The 13,871-nt window shown below is 44.5% G+C and overlaps 1 protein-coding gene across 4 annotated transcripts in view; it reads left to right on the forward strand.

Annotated features, from left to right (window-relative positions):
- Positions 1–1,336: 1,336 nt before the first annotated feature.
- fignl2 (fidgetin like 2) overlaps positions 1,337–13,871 on the forward strand; it is a 50,528-nt gene continuing 37,993 nt past the window's right edge. The window contains exon 1 of one of the 4 annotated variants that reach the window (XM_077018592.1): positions 1,337–1,434. The gene's annotated coding sequence lies outside the window, so the exon portion shown is untranslated. Of the gene's footprint in view, positions 1,451–2,261; positions 3,079–3,345; positions 3,422–13,871 lie in introns of those variants that run through there. The other 3 variants (XM_077018590.1, XM_077018591.1, XM_077018593.1) reach the window with 3 other exon arrangements.

A 13,871-nucleotide genomic window follows, 5' to 3' on the forward strand; every position in this document is an offset into this window, starting at 1 on the left:
TGACCTTATACGCATATAGAGATATATTTAAATTAAGCGTTTTACACACAAATGGTAAGAAATAATAGACTATAAAAATTGTGAGCTTTGCAAAAGCCCATTGTGTGGATCATTGAGTCTCAGACAGTATTATTAGTATTATTGACATCACTCCCAACAAGCTCGGTTACAGGATACTTCCAGTCTGGTAAATTATTAAATCAGTTGCTTAGATAGACGGTATAGTGCTTGAAGGCTCCATCACCCAGAAGATCAGTTGACTGGGCTTCGCGCGCCTGCCCAATCACCTTTTACTCCACCTAACGGAGCTACGCTGTTCTCTATGCTAATTTACACTCCACCTATCTGTGTAGTGTAATCATGGGAGTCAGTATTGTAAATATTATTGAGCATAAAATACACACAGACTAGTCACTGAACAAATCACATTTACATCTTACTCTGAATACAGAGGACAACGGATTACATCGAAACAGAACTTTTGTTTAGCAGGTTTTGCTTCAGTTTACGTTACCTGTAGGAACAGTTACCTCGTTTGCGTTGTGTTCCCTGACTAAACGTAATAAACTGCAGTTGGATTGATTTGGATTGTTAAAAATGAGGCAAAATGTGTAAAGAAATTAAAGCAGGGAGTTAGTGACGGATGAGGATGAGTAAATTTGCCTTTTGTGCTGCTTTGAGTAGTACGTATATTTCTACAACAACATTAATATGCTTGTATACATTATGACAAAATCTTTATAAGAAAGAAAATGATTACTTTATGAATATTCTACTGTAGGTTGAACAAGGGCTCCAGCAGGTGTGATTACCGCATATGTTGCTGTCGCAAAATAAGGGACGACGTGGTTTCATTAACGCACTAAACTCTCTGCGCCCACATATAGTTACGTTTATCCTACTTGTTAACCAAAATATACATGTGGCTATATTTTACAATCAAACGACCTGAATTGGCAATAAGACTAGCTGATCATACTTGGAAATGTAGAGGAAGTCGTTCATTTAAAACGATTCCTTCAGAATTTCGATAGAAACACGGAACGTGATTAACTTCAAAGATGGTCCATTGTCTACACAGCAGAATTTGACATTATGATAAACAGGATGCAGCAGCGGCACAGACAAAAATACACCTGAACTGAAACGTGTCCTCGGTCGACAAAAAGGGGAAGCTGCGATTTCTGCGCCGGTGCGCAAAGTCGTGATTGAAACCCGCGTGAACACAATCGAACGTTTTCCGTGTAGAGCTTCTCGCGTCTGCGCAATCGCTTTATGCACGCGCGTGCTTAAGCTCGCGAGCGTTGCACGAAGTCGAAAGTGCCCCCGAGAGTTCTATAGCTCGCGCACATCCTGCGCTTTCGTTCTCCCATCTGGCCTCCGCGAGACATATGCGTTGTTCGGTTTTTCGCAATGACGTCACACTGAAGCCAGGTGAGCGGCGTCTCCGGTGAGTGTGACGAGGCCTTGAGTTTCTGTTCAATGCACTCACGAAACTCCAATAGTTGAGGTCACATACATAGTTACATTTAACTACACATTTTAATCAATATTGCTCTGTTAGATGTCTTAATATTGAGTGTACACAAGAATGCTTTATACATTATAGTTAAGATTTTAATTAAACTTTTACACAAAAGACAACGTAGTACACACCATCAAATGTATGCACGTACAAAAGTATAACCAACAGTAATGGTTTTATTTTCTCATTCTCAGTTAAAAGGCATTTCTGTGGCCTTTAAAAGGAGATGAAATATTACATTAAATTAAAAGCAAAGGTCCTTAAATCAAAGGCTATTAAAACATATACAGTCAACTTCAATACACACGGTTTCGATCGAGCGCGGACTATGTATTGCATCTAAAACATGTTTATTAAAAAAACAAAAAAGCTGTATTTCCGCGCATTATGGCGCTCCGTTTATGAGACGATCTCCGTCAGTTCCCCGCCAAAGCTGGTTGTGTTATAATCCAGTCCCACCAGGATTTCGCGGGCCTTTTTTGTGATTGTTGCGGGCTAAAATGTTTGATGTTGCTGGTGTTTTTCAAAAAAATTGCGATGGAAGTTGCGGTGTGTTTTTGCTTTTTTGTGAGTACATTACAATAGGGAGTAAATGTTGTATGGTTTCCTCTATTTAGTAGTCCATTTTAATTATCTATTTACCTATTTATTCAGGGTTGGCAACTTTTCAAGATCGCTTGAAGTGAGATTTGAACCTGGAGGGGGTGGCGAACATTAATTGTTGACGGGGGGCGGGGTTAGCGAACATAAGTTGTTACCCGGGCGGCCTGTAAAATGGACACAAATTAAGTATTATATCGAGATCGATCGCCAGTGGTTGGCGCCAGAGCGAACTAGTAACTCACAGATATGGATCAGAGATAAATAAACTTTATCTCTGACTTTAAACTTTATCTCAGTTTAAAGTTTAAACTTATAAACTTTATCTCAGACCCTCGCCGCTTGCGTGCGCTGCAGTGACTTCGCGGGCTACCGTTGCATTGTGGGGAATGTAGTGTTTGTGCGTGCAAAACACCATCGGGCGGCTGTGGCCTGCGGGCCGGTTCTAATAGTAATTAAATATCATCCAGGGGGCCATAGATAATCAATTCGCGGGTCGGATCTGGACAGTTTATCCCCGCTTTCATGTAGTGTACCGGGATACTGCTTTTCCCGATCTTTTTGCCCTTATTTTCGTCGCTCATGCTGCTTTCAGTCTGCTCCTCTTGAACGTATATACGGAAGTAAGGCGGGAGTTTGTCGACGTCACATCAAGACGACATCAGTGATTGGTCAAATTTGCGGGAAAGTTGCGGTGATTGGCTGAAGTTGCAACACCGCCCTGAATTCGCGGGGTTTGCTTGAAGTTGCGTTGAAGTTGCAAATCGCAACATCGCAACTTTCTGGAGGGTCTGATAATCTACTCAGTATTTCTCTGCATTACATTGTGAAAATATACCTCCCAAAAGGAGATGGTGCACAAAGCACAGAGTTACTGAGCTATCATCCTGAGCATTGGCGCTTTCCCCAAAGTCAAGCTCCTTCGAACCGTGTAAATATAAGGCCGGCCTGTGGTATGTACTTTTAATATTTTTGTAAAATATCGACCCTGGGATCACAGAACGTCACCCACTCATAGTCCGACCATATGGAGGTGGCATGACCTGCAGTAATACACTCCTTAATCCGATTTAATTCACGTGTAGGGCAGTCTGCACTGACTATTCTCGTTTTAATCTAATTTTGTTTTAATTGGATTGTTTAGTTACGAGAACACTGGATTTAGGCCTTACTTTTTAAGGGGCGTTACAACCCAAAGCCTCTCAGAAAGACTGTTTCAAGTCGCCCCCTGCTGTTTACGTTCATAACATTAGCAAAGTGAAATGGGCTATACAGGTTGTCCAACGCACCGTGACTGTGAGTGTTCCATGGCAAAATGCAGATATTTGCGAGTACATTTAGCAGAGTTGTCTTTTTATTGATTATGGGTCAGGAAATATTTTATTGTTATGTCTAATTTATAGATGCTTGTTTCAAGAAAGTATCAGGTTTAAATTATTTTAAATAATTAAATAAAAGTTCTGCTGTGAAGAATTAAACACAGCCACGAGGTGGCGTAAGTCACTAGTGTCGTTTTCCATACGTTTTTTAAAGTGGGTGGCATTCCTAACTGTGTTGTTAGCACACTCGCCCACACATCCAGAATCCACAATATGTGTGTATGTTTAGCGAGCGAACTATAGCGTTTGATATTTGGTTAACTTAAATTGTGCATAATCAAAAGTCTGCACAAGAAGAAGACCACGCCAGATTCGTTATTCAAGACGACCTTTTAGTAGCTAATGTCAAAACAATAAAACTAGTTCTAACTGTTCACAAACAGAATAATAGAAGAAATAATTAGAACACATTTTATTTGTTCATTCTTGTTTTTGGCTCAAGACCCAAGAGATGAAAACAGATTTAGACATGGGCATATGATTAGCCTATTATTGCCGGCTGCGAAAGCAGTGACAGGATGCAGCCACAAGTCCTTTCTACGGTGGTGTTCCTTGGAAGTCAGTTCGTCTGAAGACACGACGCCACCTAACAGGAATGAACAGTTTCTGTTGAAAGCTGATTTATAGGACATGTAATTTAGCTCTCTAGAGACTACATGACTTTCAACTGTAATGTTGCATCTCAACAGTAAGAGAGGATTATTTCACACAGAGAAGGACCACAACCCTGTCAAGTGACTGAAATCTCAGTCCATGACCAACCCTTCTGCTGGGTCTCATGATTCACCTAAAACCTAGTAAGGACTAAACCTAAAAAGTAAGGACTTTTTACCCAGGTGCCGAATTCCCCGTGATGGCAAGAATGGATTTGAGCCACCTTAAATTTGCTCAGGCATGTCAGTCAGGCCAACAGATAAGCGTTGAATAAATATAGTCGCGATCAGGACATCTTTCATTCATGCAGGCTGCGTCTCTTGGCTGTCGTAGAACTTGATGTGTTATGTGGAAACATCTCAGGGTTTGTTTTTTGTTTTTTTGTCAGAGCACATAACTATTAAGGTGTCAACTATGCAGTTGTGGATTTTTTGAATGGAGGTTACTGTTTGTGATCACTGCGGGTGAACAACACCTCAGAGATTTTTGGAACAGTCCCTGTTTTAACTGTGTTTAATCAGTCAGAAAGAGCTCATCTCTGCTATATGCAGTGTTCTCAAGTCTCACGCATTGAGCGTGTGACACGCATTTTACCGTCTTCACACGCTCTCACGCCACACTTCCGATTTCACACGGCGAAAAAGAAAAAAAAATCTAGTTAATTTACCTCTGATCTATATATATATGTCGCCCTCCACTGGCGATCGATCGCGAAATACAACAACAACAACGTCGTCGTCGCCCCCCCCCCGCTCGACAACTTACGTTCGCCACCCAACAACCCCCCCCCCCCCCCCCCCGCTCAACAACTTACGTTCGCCACCGACTCTCACACTCTGAAATGAATTCAAAACTTGAGAGCCCTGGCTATATGTAATTTAATTGTGATTTTCAGCTGAGGTAGAGGACTTGTGATAAAAACGTGGACATTTATCTAAGGAACTTTATTAGTTGTTTGAACTATTTTAACACTGTCATTTGATAAGCTTACTGTCAATATATTTTTATAGATGCAATAGACGTGTGATAGTGACTTGTTGAACTGTTTGAATAAGAACATGCTCCATGACTGTTTTAGTGTAATGTTGACATATATCTGTAATGACTCTCTTGTCTTTCCCATATTGGACTTTGCAAGTGTGGCGACAGCTGTCAGATGGAAAACACACACGCTTTGCTTTGCTAAGTGGGAACCACAGTTGTGAGGCCATTTTCCTGTGTTGGCCAGTAGGCCAGAGGTGTCAGACGAAGGGAAATGGTGTAAATAACACGTATAACACGTGTATAATGTCGTCCTACAACCTCCCAGATGATCACGCTTTGCTATTTTGTTTATACGTGCAAATGTTGGTGTGCCTCAACGCAGTTGGCTGGAATGAGGGGTATTGCACTGCCCCTGGGGGAAGACTGTCTTGCTTTCTTTCTGTCATGACTCATGACAGATAAATGGTCAGAGTGACGGTGGAAAACTGTTGTAAGCATTTTTTCGAAGAGATATCTGAGAGCGCCGCAAAGGCGTGCGTAGAGAGGAATATCTGATTACAAATAGACGATGAATGTATATCCATGATTGACCACTAGATGTCAGTATTTAATTAAGAATTCTTAAATTATACCCAATACTGTTTTTGTTCTTTATATCGATTTAAAACATTTAAAAAAACATTTTGTCGTTTCATGTTTTTGTTTGTTTATTTATTTATTTATTACTGTTACTCTTAATTGAGATTGCGTGCTCAAATATGTTGGATGGATTGGCAGGTTTGTCCAACTGCAGTTTCCAAAGACACCTGAAGATGGCGCTTTCTATCTCCTGTACGGCTTCGATATGTACTGCATATTTACCTATGCATTTTAAAAAACGGTGTTTTAAATTTGAAGTAATTATCTGAGCGTTGCTAAATACATAGAAAAGAGTCACCTCTGCGGAACAAAGATTATATAGAGATACCCGGCAGAATGGGTTTAATTATTTTGTTTGCCTCTCTACTTTTTGTTTCACCAACAATCTGTTCACATTTTTGAACTGTTTCGTCTTTTCAGTAGGGAGATATTGGATATCATCCGCACAGATCTGTGTTTATATTTGTGTGTCAGAACAGACTGTGATGAAGTGCGTGCATGTGTGTGACTGCGTGCATGCACGTATGTAGCTGCGTGCGTGCCTGTGTGTGTGTGTTTGGGGGGGGGGGGGGGTGGAGTAGTTTTAGCACAGCTCTGGCCATTTCTTGCTGGGTTTGTAATAAGCGCACTGCATGTATTATTCACGGCCGCATGGACAGGTTTCACTTGCCTCTCTTGTCTCTCCACGCACTGTCCCTGGGGACTGGAAGCCCAAATTGCTATTGCTGCTTGATATATTCGCTCTGCTCAGCCTTTGAATTGGCCAAGGAGAGGAAGGGGTGTGAGGAAGGGTCAGTGTAGCGGTCATTTTGCAGCGTCACAGGGCCGCGGTTTCATATGAATTTATGTATTCGTTCCAATACTGTAATACAACAGTCACCTTCCTCATGTGCACTTATATAAATAGGCATTGGACGGTGAATTTTGGTTTATTTCAGTTACGACAATATTGTGCCTTAAAGTACGTATGGTTTCGGGTTACTGCGATGGCCATGGTTCGTTTGCGAGGCATGAAAAGTAAGCTGTTTGCGTTTATATTTTAATCCACGGTGCCATTTAACTATATATCTACGTTGTTGCACATTTCTGGGGGGATTGGGTCAGTCTTGAGTTACGCGCATTAGGTGAATTCGATCACCAGTCTCCCCCCCTTTAAGACAAACAAACGGGAAAAGCAATGCAAACACGTCCTGTTGCAAAATTAGTTTAGATGCAGAAATGTTGGACAGCTGGTGTCTTGACACCCTCTCTTCAGGGAGATGTGGTTTTAGCCTTATGGTAAATGGTTAAATGGTCGTGTAAGGACTAGTTTATTGGGACCAACTTTGCACTTAGATGGGCTACCTATGACTCATTTAGTCATGAGTGATCTGGGAATTATAAAAACCAATTTATATAGTCAATTTTTGTTTTGGCCTTTGTAGACTTTTTGCTTACATGCAGAAAACTATCGAACAAGTTTTTGTGTCTTAGAAAGAAAATCGTGTCACAGAAAAGTACATCTGACTCTCAGAAAAGACAACTGATCCTTTTCAAGTGTTTTAGCCTGCAAGCCTTCTGCAGTTTCACTGGCGTCTCTCCAGATGCGGTTTCATAGCCAGTGCTGCGAGCTAATTACACCTTTGTTGCTAATGTTTCTGCTAATAAACCTTGTAACAGAGGTCAGTAGTTTAGCCGGGCCTTTTCTTCCCTCCATTTATTTGGTCAGTTAATGATAGGCTATCGGATTGCTATCTGTCCTTCCTGTGCTAGGCCCTGTCGACGGCCCGCTGCTCGCCGTAGCCTGGAGGTGTGCGGTGCCGGTCCAAGCATCTGGAGGACGTCTGCTGAATGGAGCCCTTTCATTGGGCCGCTTGCGCTCGGGCGAGCGTGCACTCCGCGCGCTGAGCTAACCCACCACCAGCCCTCCACCCACGCCCCTCCGCCCAACGCCCTAACTCCCTCTATTCTGTCGTCCCCTCCTGTCCGGCTTCTCACCTTTCACTCCTCGTTCCCCCGCTCTGCTCGTCGTGGCGTGGAGGAGCCGGCGACGGGTCAGGCTGTATAAATGACACGGGGAAGGTCTGTGGCCGGGACGGGGCGGATAGATTTATTGAAGACTATAGAGACCTGCCAGCCTGCGCAGGAGGCCAGATAAATAAAAAATGGCTGGGCCGTCCTGTTACAAGATCATAAACTACTAACAAAGCTCTGCGAAACAAAACGTCATCTCCAACATGAGATTGGGTGTGGGGGGGGGTCAGATAGCCTGTGCACATATACAGCAGAAGAACTATTGTCAGCGGTGGGGAGGATCTCCAAGATGGGTGAAGTCACAAGGTCCTTCCCCATTGTGAAATGGTAGTCCATCTCAAGGTCACATCCTTGGAGATAAACGTAACGGCGATGGAGGGAGAGCCAGTGAAAGGCTGATGGATGCTTATTGTAAAGTTGTTTCTTTTCATCGATGCCCCGTCATTGTCGTGGCTGCTGTTACTGAAGCTCTGGCAACCTGTTCACTTTCTCTAGATAATGTGTGGACACGGCGTAGTTAACTAAGCGTCTCATCCTGGTGAGAACTTAAGTGAGGACTGCAGGACCAGTGGCTCATCAGTTTGAATGGTATGACAAAGTAGACACACAATATACAAACAAACAATATACAGTCGTGTTCAACAGTCACTCTTATTTAAGCACAATAAACATTTTTTTAAATGTTTCTCAAAATCTCCCATAGTGCACATTTAAAGGTTACCATGGTTTCATGATCTTTCGGACATTCAATTCGCTTCAGGTTTGTAATTGTATGAGCACAGGAAATGTATAGGGCTTACTTCCTGTGTGTAGCCTGCCTTTTTTAGGGTTTACTTCCTGTGTGTTGCTGCCTTTCAGGGATTCCTTCCTGTGTGCAGTTTCAGTCTGTAGAAAGTAAGGGGAGTGTCTGCGCACCCTCCTAAAGCCAAAATCCTATTAATCCATGACCCATCACTTGACCCAGTGAAGTGTTGCATTGGACAAGAATCAAGAGTGAAACAATAAAAGACTTGGAGGTGAAATCTTGTGGTGAAAGTTGGGGGGGCTTCAGAACCCCTTCCTTTTATTTCTCTTTCTTTTTAAAGCTTTGGATCCAGGGAGTGTGTTGGTTCTGAGTGAAGCATTAAGAATGAATTCGTTATACTCTTCATCTGCATTTCTTACGGAGTGAGGAGAAGTTTACCTCACATGGAAGGCCTTGGAACTTGAGTTTAGCATACGTGCTTCCTTTCATAGGTGCTGACGTGTGGTTTGGTGTGCTCCAGTTTGATGGCTTTACTGAAGGTCTGCTCTGCCAAGGGCAGATGTACATCTTCAGCTGTCTCCGCCGTGAGGGCTTGCTTCTCCTCTTCTTCATCATCTTCCCCCTCACTCTCAGACCATCGCTGTATGCTCCCTGGTTCTCAGAGGCCACGAGCAGTTTTATGAATACGTAAAATGGGCATTTTTGGCATTTTTAGCTGTAGTTTGTTGTAGCAGGCTGTGGTGGGCTGTAGTGTGTTGTATTTGTGTTGTAGTTTGTTGTAGTCTGCCTTGTTGGGCTGTAGTATATTGTAATGAGCTGTAGTGTGCACCACTGCGGAAAGAGTGGCAGCCTATGGACATCACTGATGAAGCTTAACAGTAGGGCGGCGGGGACTAGCAGAGCTTTTCAGCTGTGAATGTTAGCACACCATCAGCACCGCTGCTGAGGGAGCCCAATGGTTCTGGAGTGACACCCCCCCGGAGACATGAGGAAACTGCTACGTCCGGCTGGACCCAGCTCACGCAAACCTCAAGCGGTGATTTGATTTGCAAGGCCAGGGATGGCAGATTAGGCCTAAATCCCCCCCCAAGGAGATAATCCACTCATCCCTGGGGCCCATGCACAGAGGAGCAGTCGTGACCACAGTGCTGTGGCGAGAGGGCAGAGCCATTCGCCCCGCCGGCCCTCGAAAAGGAAGGCCTGGTGGCAGAGACAAAGGAGGGGCGTGGCTAACTGCGCCGGTGACCCGGGCTTTCCCCCGTGTGCTGTGTGCCATTGTGTGCTGCTAACTGAGGTTGGGGGGGGGGGTTCATCTGAGGGCGCGCGCCACACACGGGCCTAAACATTTGTACACATTCGTGTGCACGCACACGAAAGCATGCTCAGAATTGCATGCTAAAACAGCGGCCTTGCAGAGATATGGCAGGACACGGAGATATATCTACTGGCTTCGTGCACACGCACACACACACACACACACACACGCGCGCACGCACGCGCGCGAATATGGTATATGCTGCTATGGTATAGGGCTGCTACTCCCTTATAACTGCAGATAGCAGGCATGTATTCCACCATAGGCAAAACACTGTGGGCCTACTAACTAATTTACACACAGCACACACACACACACACACACACAAACATTGCTGTGCATGTGCGTGTGTGTGTGCGTGTTTGTGTGGTGCAGATGGATCACACACAGTGGTGCTCTTAACCAGAGCTACTGGCAAGTACATAGAGATGTGATTCTGGTGTTGATCCAAACCCTGCAGCAGAGATTCTGAGCCCAGTTCTGTATTGAATGGGGTGTTCCTGCAGGGGGCGCACTAGATGCCCTGGGTGGCGATTCACACAGCCTGCCTCCTTTACATGATTAGGAAAGGCAGGGGCTCCTGTTGTATTGATTTATTCATCTGAAATCTATAGAGGTGAAGTTGTCCGATAAATCTTGAATTTCAGACCCTCCTCACGCTAAGCCAAGTGTGCCATATACAGCCAAAGGTAATTGGCAATCTCTAATGCACGTCCGTTACCTTGGTCTCAGTCATTTGAGTGTAGGAAACTCCGCTCTAACTGCGACAGGGTTAAGGACCTCTGGACAAACGGTAACAACCACAAAGCAACAACCGAAGAAAAACTACAAAAAAAAAACCAAAACAAAACATGACTTCCTAAAGTCAAAAGTTGCTATGGCGACCCTGCGCCACATCGCTCCGCGTCAGGTCCTGTGGGTCCCAGGCTAAAGCTCTGTGCATCTCTCTCGGCCTGTGGATGGTGGGGGGGGTGTTACTCCCTGCCTTTGTGGCCTTCATTAGTCTTTGTCTGCCTCGAGCCCTCCAGAAGCATCTCAGCAAGAGACCCACGGAGGGTGGAGCGGGTGGAGAATTGTGGAGAAGTGTGACGTCCAGCGTGAAAGTGCGCAGCTGCTGAAGCGCTCCTGCGTGCCGCGTCGTTAACCACGCCATCCCTGTGCCATCGTAACGCGCCTGAATCGCGCCCGGAAACGCCACGACTGTCGTCCCACTCCTCGCTTCAGTAGACGTGAACGTTTGTGTCGCTTGCGTTTCCACAGCCTTGTTTGGAAAATTTGAAAGGTGTTGCAGCTTTCTGTGACACTCGGAGACAGAGACATTACCAAGGTTTTTTTTAGTAGTGCATATATATTTTAATCATTACATTGTTTTCTTTCTTTTTTTTTTTTTTTTTTTTTTTGTTGTAATAAATGGGACGCAGAATTGTCCTGTCATGCTATTTTCTAGCTGAAGGTCGTGGTTCCTCCTGTTAATTGATGTGGTGGTCATGCTCTCTGTGGTATTAATGGCCACAATTTAGTGACATCATGACCGGTGCAGAGGAAGCTGCTCCCGTGAGATACTAACTTATGACCACATGTATGGTTTTGTGGAGCACGCTGAAGAGACACTGGGGCCCGATGCTTTTAGAGCCAGCTGCAGCTGGAGAAAAGCTAGGTCAGCAGAGCCTTACACACACACACACACACACACACACACACACACACACACAACCTGTTCTTGACTTAAATTTCTTTATGATTGTTTTCACACTTGTCAACTTGTTCACACCTGAGTACCATGTCTACTTCTTCAAAACTCTTCATGCAATATGCTTTTGAAATACACTCCTCAGCACAGCAGTTAACCTCTGGCACACTTCAACCACCAAAACACTTCATATTTCATCCAAAAGGGTCTCATGCTGCCATAACTACAACATGGGATCTATCCCATAACACTAGTTTGACACCCACTGAGCAGTGAACTTCAAAATGCTAACAGCTTGCGACGTTGTGTCCCTGTCATCTGTTTTTGCATCCACAAATACTCAAAGCCAGTTAAAGAAACTGTGAATCTGTTGACTTCCCTCTCACAGTAGATGTCATATCATGCAAACCCAGAGCAATATATACTGTATAATGTAAAACTATAAATAGTAATCACAGATTATCACAGAAGATCCAGCGTTCTTCAGGGGTTCTTCTGGGGTTCTTCTGGATTTTGCCTTTTGTTCTAACAGTGCAAGGGACTGTATGCAATTAATAACAAATACAGTAATACCAAATCAATATTTTCACTGTATGCAGTAATTTGCACATTTTCCCCCCATCAGTATCATGACTTTGCTGATGGCCTGGTCCATCTGTCCTGTCCATGGATTTTAGCAGTAGATCTTCACCCTGACACTGAATGTTCTCTGTGCAGGTCGTTAACTGAAGTATCATATCCAGATCTTTCAGCAGGATATGAGCTGCAGTAATAGTGGGAAAGCTAAAATCAGAAAAATCTGATTAGAATAATTTACATATATTGTAAATATATTTTAATTTGTCTATCAAAATGCAACACATTGCCATTCACAATGATCAGAATTTGGTTGTGTTTTGAACTGAAGGTTTTATTTACTGTAAATGTCTGCAAAATGTTGCTATTGTTATAGACTTGCTGGTGGTGAACACTGATTTGAAGTTTTGATTGCCTTTAGATCAGTGCAGTATAAGAGTACAGACAGAATTTAGAACATATTCTATAGATGTGATGAGTGTTTTTTGAAATAGTGGACTTGGTATTGAGAAGTGTGAAAATGGTTGCAAAAAAAGCTAACATGAGAAAATTGAAGGAAAGCAATGATATTAGTGAGGATATTGAGATGAATGAATTACCAGCAGTTCTGCTGCGTGTGCGCAAACACACACACACACACACACACACACACACTGCAATGCTATTGTCCACTGCACGTCCCCAGTGGCACGCAGGGCCTTTGATTGACAGCTCGTCGGGCTGCTTTCGGATCACCGCCTTGTGGGGAGAGACTGAGGAGGTGACTCCACGCTCCACCGCCCCTGATTGGCTCATGCCGTTGCCGCGGAAGCAGCTGCCTGATTGGATCAAGCTGAAGCTTTTTGGCCCGGTGTGCCCGTAGATAGTAATGGCAGGGTTGTGTACTGGGTGGTGCGATGTTGGGGTTGTGTACTGGGTGGTGCGATGTTGGGCTTGTGTACTGGGTGGTGGTTTTGGTTTGCTGCTTGATGTCTTTATTGAGGGTTGTGCTCACATGTGTTGAGCATGTGCTGTGAGAGTGCGTGTGTGTATTGTTAGTGATGTGCGGGTGTTTAGTGTTTGAGTGTGTTGTGAGTTGAGTGTAAATGTGTTGAGTGTGTGTTTGTGAGTGAGTGCTGTGTTTGTGTGTTAGTGCTGTGGATGACTACTGCGTAAGTATTGTGAGTGTTAAGTATGTTCTGAATGTTGTGAGTGTGTGTGTCTGTTGTGAGTGAGTGTTGAGCGTGTGTTGTGAGTGGTATGAGTACTGTGTGTGTGTGTGTGTGTGTGTGTGTGTACAGCTGCAGGAGAGCAGTCTCCTGCACTCTCACTCTGTCTGTGTGCATGAGTGTTTGAGTGACGGCTCCCTGAGAGACGTATGGAGTGGTTTGGCTAACTTTTGGCTCCCTCTCACACCCTCTCCCCCCTACACATGTACACACACACACACACACACACACACACACACACACACACACACACACACACACGTGCGTGCACACTAGCGGCTCCGCATGGATTCTGGAAACGTGGCAGCAGTGCGCAATGTCTCTCTTCTCTCTCTCTCACACACACACACACACCCCCACAAGCCCACACGTGGGGTGTGTCTCCTGGAATGCCAGCAAGGCCAGGAGGCAGTGGCGGGACAATGGGCAGGACATCTGTCATGCGAGGCTGCACTCCCCGTCGCTCACAATGGGCCGAGGCGAGCGGCCGCTGGGGCTTTTCTCGGGGGCCTCTCCTTTCCGGGGAGCAGTGCGTAGCTCACA

This window comes from Brachyhypopomus gauderio, chromosome 10, assembly GCF_052324685.1.
Source record: "Brachyhypopomus gauderio isolate BG-103 chromosome 10, BGAUD_0.2, whole genome shotgun sequence".
NCBI lineage: Eukaryota > Metazoa > Chordata > Actinopteri > Gymnotiformes > Hypopomidae > Brachyhypopomus > Brachyhypopomus gauderio.